Source organism: Amphiprion ocellaris, chromosome 4 (assembly GCF_022539595.1).
Source record: "Amphiprion ocellaris isolate individual 3 ecotype Okinawa chromosome 4, ASM2253959v1, whole genome shotgun sequence".
Taxonomy (NCBI): Eukaryota; Metazoa; Chordata; class Actinopteri; family Pomacentridae; genus Amphiprion; species Amphiprion ocellaris.
In genome coordinates, this window is record NC_072769.1 from 19,494,373 (window position 1) to 19,501,052 (window position 6,680).

At 37.9% G+C, this 6,680-nt stretch overlaps 1 long non-coding RNA gene across 6 annotated transcripts in view; it reads left to right on the forward strand.

The window, feature by feature from the left end:
• The window catches only part of LOC118471743 (uncharacterized), a 117,689-nt gene extending 111,214 nt beyond the window's left edge, over window positions 1-6,475 (forward strand). For 2 of the 6 annotated variants that reach the window (XR_008601451.1, XR_008601452.1), the window contains 4 exons: window positions 607-707; window positions 1,419-1,560; window positions 2,537-4,367; window positions 4,431-6,475. This is a non-coding gene — a long non-coding RNA (uncharacterized LOC118471743). The remainder of the gene's footprint in view (window positions 1-606; window positions 708-1,418; window positions 1,561-2,536; window positions 4,368-4,430) is intronic. The other 4 variants (XR_008601455.1, XR_008601456.1, XR_008601453.1 and 1 more) reach the window with 3 other exon arrangements.
• The last annotated feature ends 205 nt before the right edge of the window (window positions 6,476-6,680 follow it).

Genomic DNA, 6,680 nt, shown 5'->3' on the forward strand with positions numbered 1-6,680 from the left:
TTGAGCTGCACTGAAGTTTAACATTCAGCTGGTTTGAATTAAACCGCGCTTAACTTAACATTGCGCAACATTACCTCTCTGAATCTCCATAATTTCATTAAATTCCTTCTCTCTTCCACTGCTCAAGTTCAATCCAGTATATAAAATGACATTAATAGTGAATAAACTAACAACCAGCCATTGTATTTATTTATTACTGCATGTATTTGTAGTAAAACATGAGTTGAAACATCCTACTTTTGGATCTAGAACTGCACAAGCCGTTCATTTTCAGTCACCTGATGAGTTAAACTCCCCTTTTTATGTGAGGTTGAAGCAGAAAGTCTGAGTTAACAAAGAAAGTTCTTTATAATTTGCGATACCTGTTATCTCTGACTGAGGCTTTAGTTTTTGTTGAGCTGATTTACACGTAGAAACTTTGTTCAGGAAAATTTCTCAGTAGCTCAGAGGACAGGCTGCTTTTTACACAACCTTGTAAGAGAATGTCTGTCAATGCTTTCAGCAGAATTTAGAAACACAACACTTCCTAAACAGATATTTTGAGGCTGTGAGGTTGAACGTTTGAGAGTATATCAGTGTGTTTGTTTGTGGTCTTTCTGTTTCTAGGTGGAAGCTGAATTAGTGAGGATGACTCCTGCTCCTGTCATCTCTAAGCTCCTCACACATCTTTACCTGCACATGAGGAAAATCACTCCTGTAGAATGCAGGTATGTTTGTCATTATTATAAAAAGATGTTGCCTGGTGACCTGTCAGAAACCCATTATACAGAGTCAGCCAAAATAATGTTTACACACATCAGGAAAAGAAAAACTTGCATAAATATTTCAATACCAAATTTATTCAGACATCACGAGATTAATAAAAGTTATCTTTGGCCTCTACAATTACAAGAGGTGCTCAAAGTGGTGGCCACTGGCTTCCAGACATTTCTGTTGTGTTGTAGACGTCACTTGTTGATGCTCCATTCATGAGGGTAGCGCCATCTGTTGGGAAAACATCGTACAACAGGACACAGAGTTATCGTGATTTGATCAAACTTCGAAAGAGGTATCTATATGTATAGAAGTACTTATGCAAGTTTTTCTTTTCCTGATGTGTGTACATTATTTTGGCTGACTCTGAACTTAATGAGAACAAAACTGTCGTTTAATTGTTGCTTTGAAAGCTTCTTTAGTGAAAAGCAGCTGGTGTTCTGCTTTGAAACAAACTGCTGTTGAGGTCTGTGTTTTTAGGTTTAACCCCACAGTTTCTGAATGAACTGATAGTTGTTTTTTTTTCTTGATCAATGTGGATGTTATAATTGATGGTGACATTTACTGATCATATAATCAGCATGACAATATAACAGTATAACATTCTGACCACCTGACTAATACTGTGTTGGTCCCTTTATGCTGCTAAAACTCCTCTGACCCAGTGGTTCATCAGAACCTCTGGGGATGTCCTGTGGATTCTGTGGATCCTGTGGGTTGCAGGGTGGATCCTACCTAGACCAGGCTGATCCTGGACCATCCCACAGATGCTCCATCAGATCTGGATGTGGGGAGTGTGGAACCCAGGTGAACAGCTTAGATCTGTCGTGTTCCTCGGACCACTCCTGAGCAGTTTAGTTTGTCCTGCTGAGGGTGGCAGCTGGCATCAAGGAGTGCTGTTGCCATGGAGACTAGGGGGTTGTTTGTCCTGCAGTGTTTAGGTGGTGGTACATGTCAAACATCCACATGAACGTCAAGGTTTCCCAGCAGAACGTTGCATTAGAACAAGATGATGGATGTTGTTCTCTTCAGCTGTCAGCGGTCAGAATGTTGTGGCTGATTGGTGGATCTGTCTGCCTTTACTCTGACATCCAGAGTCATACAAAAGTGTAGTATGTGTGCAGCGCAGAAGAGATTTACTTTATTGTATGCAGTTTTTTTTTTTTTTTTAAGGGAGAGCATTTTTTTACCCAACTGAATGAAGACCTAACCTTTCCCTTCAAAGGATAGTTAATAATTACTACAGCTTCCATAGTGGTCTCATCAGAGAAAATCATATCCATATACAGATTTTTATTAATTCCAGGGCTGGTTCAGTAAAGATTATAATAATAACTACATCAGATAATTCTTGGTCGCAGTTGGAATTTTGCAGCCTGAGAGATGGTTGAGAAGGTTTGCAGTTCTTGTTTTAGCAAATTATGTTATAATAGAAGATCTTTATTGTCATTGTACATGAAATTATCTGCAAACCAGCAAAGTGCATCAGTCTGAGGTATCTAAAAATAAATAAAGAAAAATGCTTCTAAAGCCAATAATAAACAGAATATTTGAGGGAATATTCTAAAAAGGAAAGAAAAGCTCCATTCTCACTCCTCTCAGGATATACTGTCATTAAAATTGACTTTAAATTTAGCTTCAACATGAGATAAAAACATTTACTTCCATTACTGATATTGTCAAGTTTTAATAAAGTTCATGCTACATTTATATAATGATGAAAGTGAATAAATTGTATTTCTGTGATCTGTGTTTGATTTCTGTCTTTTCTCCTGTCATCCAGATGTTCAGAGGGAGATGATGCCACATCTGGTCCAGCTGATGGAAGGTCTTGAAGTTCTCTGACTGGCCTCGACTGAAGATGGTCGTCTCACTGGATTTAAGGTTCAGATGCTCAGTAACAAACTCCACCAATGAGCCAACAGGGAAGCTTTAGGTTTATTAAATGTTGCTATGAAGGTTTCACTGTTTTTCTTTGTGAATGCAATGTGCTCCAACTCAAACTTGAATTAGAACTTAGAAGTAAATCCTTCCATCTGAAAGGATTTAGTTGCATTAATAACCTCATAACATTCTAATTTTTCTTCCAGTCTTGGTTGGAAATAGAATCTCTGTATTGATTCAGGTAAAAACTGAACTTCACAGCATGTTGGAGCAACACAACCAGATGAAAACTGTGATGGTGTTGGATTGTCAGACCGTAATGTTGCAGCTCAAAGCAGCTTTTCTATCTCAGTTCATTCTGACATTCAGCTATGAATCAACACAGCAGATGGTGATCCATGCTGTGGAAGTCTCACATCTCCTGATTTAATGGAGCTGCTTTGCACTTTTTACACTGTTTATTCACCAACACTTTATTTAATAAAAGTCCCATCTAGTTTTTATGAGGAATGTGATGTTTTAATTTCTCTGTGAATAACTGCAGTCTAATGCAACAGCTGGAGTTGTAACATCTGTCCTGATATTGATCATGAAGTATTGATCAGAATACTTATGGTCAGCAGTCATCCCTGAAGTTTTACATTAAAATCTTTACTTGTGTTGTGAACTTTGGTAAGAAGCAGAAACGTTAGCGTTGCCATGGATACATGAGTGTTAAATTCTGTCCATGTTTCCATTTTGGGAAATTCAGTCCAGTTCCAGAATGTGTAGGAATTTAGTCTCACAGTCACAGACAACAAATATTATCTGAAAGTCGGGTTATTGTTGTTTATCAGCACAATACAAAAAGATTAGTGTTAGAAATATTCCAGTTAAGACTCTAGAATGTCATGATTTATGTAAATTTACCTCAATAATATGAATGTTCAGGTTAAGATTGTACAGTGATATTTATTATGTAAGTTTAGCTGATTAAAGTTTATGACTCTGCACTGAAATATTATTTAAATTGACATCATTATTATAATATTTAGGGTCAGACCCTACAGTATTGAGATTAAGAAATCAAATATTCTATAAAATGTAAATACACTGAACTCATTTGGATATATTTAAGTGAGACTCTACAATATTATTTGACACAAATCTATCTAAATCAAAATTTTAATAATTTTCACGCCAAACATTTACTGGACTGATTTAAATATTAAAATCACTCCTTTCTAATCCTCTGCTGTACGTTCAAACCTGAGGCCTTAAATAGAAACACAAGTATCTGATTGAAGGAACTTCTGCAGAGTCCTGGTTCCAGAACATGATGATAGAATTATAGACAAACTTTAACAAAAGCTGCCTGAGAGTTTACAGGTTTTTATGTTGGATTTCTTCAGTAATTTAATGAGAGTTATCAGCAAAAATCAAGTGTTCATTTGATGAACTTGATTTCCTAAAACATACAGAATTGGAGCTCATATCTTTGGCAGCTGTAAAGTTTCTGCTCCTTCAAAGTTCACAACACAATGAATGAATTCCTAAAACACTCTCAATGCTGGAGAGCGTTTGTGATGCTGAAGCAGTGATCAGTTTTTCTGTTTCTTCTCTGGAGATGCACAATGAGGGACGTCTGCAGAGACTGAGAAAGAGTCTCACCACATCCTGACATGAGGAAAAAGACTTCATTGAAGACTACAATGAGAAAAACTATCAGACAGCAGACGGCTGCATTCAAGGTGAGCTCTGAACATTTGATCTGGAACAGGAATTCAATAATGGCAGTATGAGCTTCATTTCAGTCTGTAGCTGCTGAATTCATGGATGAATCATCTGGCACTAGAGAAGACCATCAAACATCCACGTCAGCTGATGGAGGTCCAAGAGTGTCAACAAACAAATAACCTACAGAGTGAAGACCTCAAATCTGATTGGACGGCCTCCTATTCAGCCACATGTGTGAACAAATGCCTCTAAGCTGATTTGTTTTCTAAAATAAATCTAGTTTGAGTCCTAATCTATGCCTGTGTGTTTGCTTCTTTACACTGCTGTTAACAGTTTAGGCTGTTAGATTGTTCCAGATAAGACAAGTACAAGATTCTTCAGAGCCGTTCTACCACGAGCCTGACAGGAAGAACTCCAACAGCTACTGAATGTTCCTGTGGTCCCCTCAAGGCTACAGGAGGAGTCCTACGAGGACGAGCCGGTCCACCTGATGGCGGCCAGTCGCTGCGGTTCAAAGCCAACACCGACTACGTGGACTTCTACTGGACCACACGGAGGCCTTCAAACCGGACCAACAAGTTCACCGACTCCCCGACTCGTGGGTCTGAGGACGCCGCCGAGCCTCGGCCCAGCCGGCCGCCTGTCTGTGGGTGTTTGAGTGCTGAGAGGTTTGTGGATGCATGTGAACGTTCTGTGTTGAAACAGCAGCTTTGGACTCAGTAACGCTGGGAAAAACCAAGAGCTCCTTTATTTGTGACTTCCACTAAAAAAACTGATGAAAATAAGTTTGCCAGGGTTCTGACTGATAACAGATTATTAAATAATGAAAATAATCAGTTTAAATATTCCTTTAAACAATCCTTTTAGGTCTACATTTCCTTTACACTGACTTCTTGGTATATGTACAAGTATTTTGGGTGGAATATACCATTAAGCCTAATGTTCAAGGGTTCTTCTGGGAATATACCATTAAACCAACCTTTTAGGTAAATGTTCCAGGATGTTGGGTAGAATATACCATCAGATCAACCTTTTAGGTCTACACTGGAAGATTTTAGAGTAGAATATTACTCCAAACCATCCTTTAGGTCTACATTTAAGGTGGAATACTCCTTTACACCAAGATTTTTTGGTCTACATTGAAGGATTTTAGGTGGAATATTCCTTTGAACGAACTTCTTAAGTTTATGTTAAAGGATGTTGGGTGGAATATACCATCAGACCAACTTCCAATGTCTACAGTAGTGAATTTTAGGTGGAATATACCATTAAACTCACCTTTTAGGTCTACATTGGAGGATTTTAGGTGGAATTTTCTTCCAAACCGTCTTTTAGTCTACATTTAAGGATGTTTAGGATGGTATATTCTTCCGAACCAACTTCTCAGGTCTACATTTCAGGTGGAATATTCCTCCATACTAACTTTTTTGGTCTACATTGAAGGATTTTTTCTAAACCACCCTTTCAGGTCTATATTTGAGGTTTTAGGTGGAATATTCCTTTTAACCAGCCCCTCAGGTCTCTTTGAGGATTTTGGATGGAATACTCGGTTAAACCAACATTTTAGGTGCATGTCCAAGGATTTTTGGTGGATTGCTCCTTTAAGGTGGATGTTTGAGGACCTTGGAGGTGGAATACTTCCTGAAACCAACCTTTTAGGTCAACATTCAAAGATTTAAGGTGGAATATTCCTTTAAACTAACCTAAATTTCATGTTTTGATCATTATCAAGTGAGAAATCTCAATCCAGACTCCTCATAATGACGTTTGAGATTTATGCTGCTGTTATTTGTTTAGTCCAGACTAAATGACAGAAATCCACAACTGTAATTTTATTTCAGGACTCGGTTATTAAATGTCAAAACAATCCATGTGACTCTAAAAACTCAACAGCTGTACAAACTCTAAGATTAAACTCTCCACAAGGATCCAAAATAAGTTGGACTTCTACATGAGAGCTTTAATTATTCTTCATCTACTTCCTGAAAAGTTTGGTCAATAAAAAAGACAAAAACTAATATTTTCAGCTGAACTAAAGACAGGCTTTGTGATTTTTCTGCTCACTTGTTTTGTTGTTGTAAACTTGCTCTTTCAAATAAATATCCTCCTAACCCCCTGGAAACCAGTGTTTGTCCATTTTTTTGTGTTGCTCCTCGGCGACCCTAGACAGCAGGGTCGTAATGTTTTTTGAGCAACACACCATACTATGACGTTTTTACAATGATGGTTCTACTATGGAACCAGTTTGACATGTTCAGGCATTCTTTGTGTGAAAACTCAGAGATTTCAGGTATCAGAAGGTGGTTTTCAACTTTCTTTGTTAACTT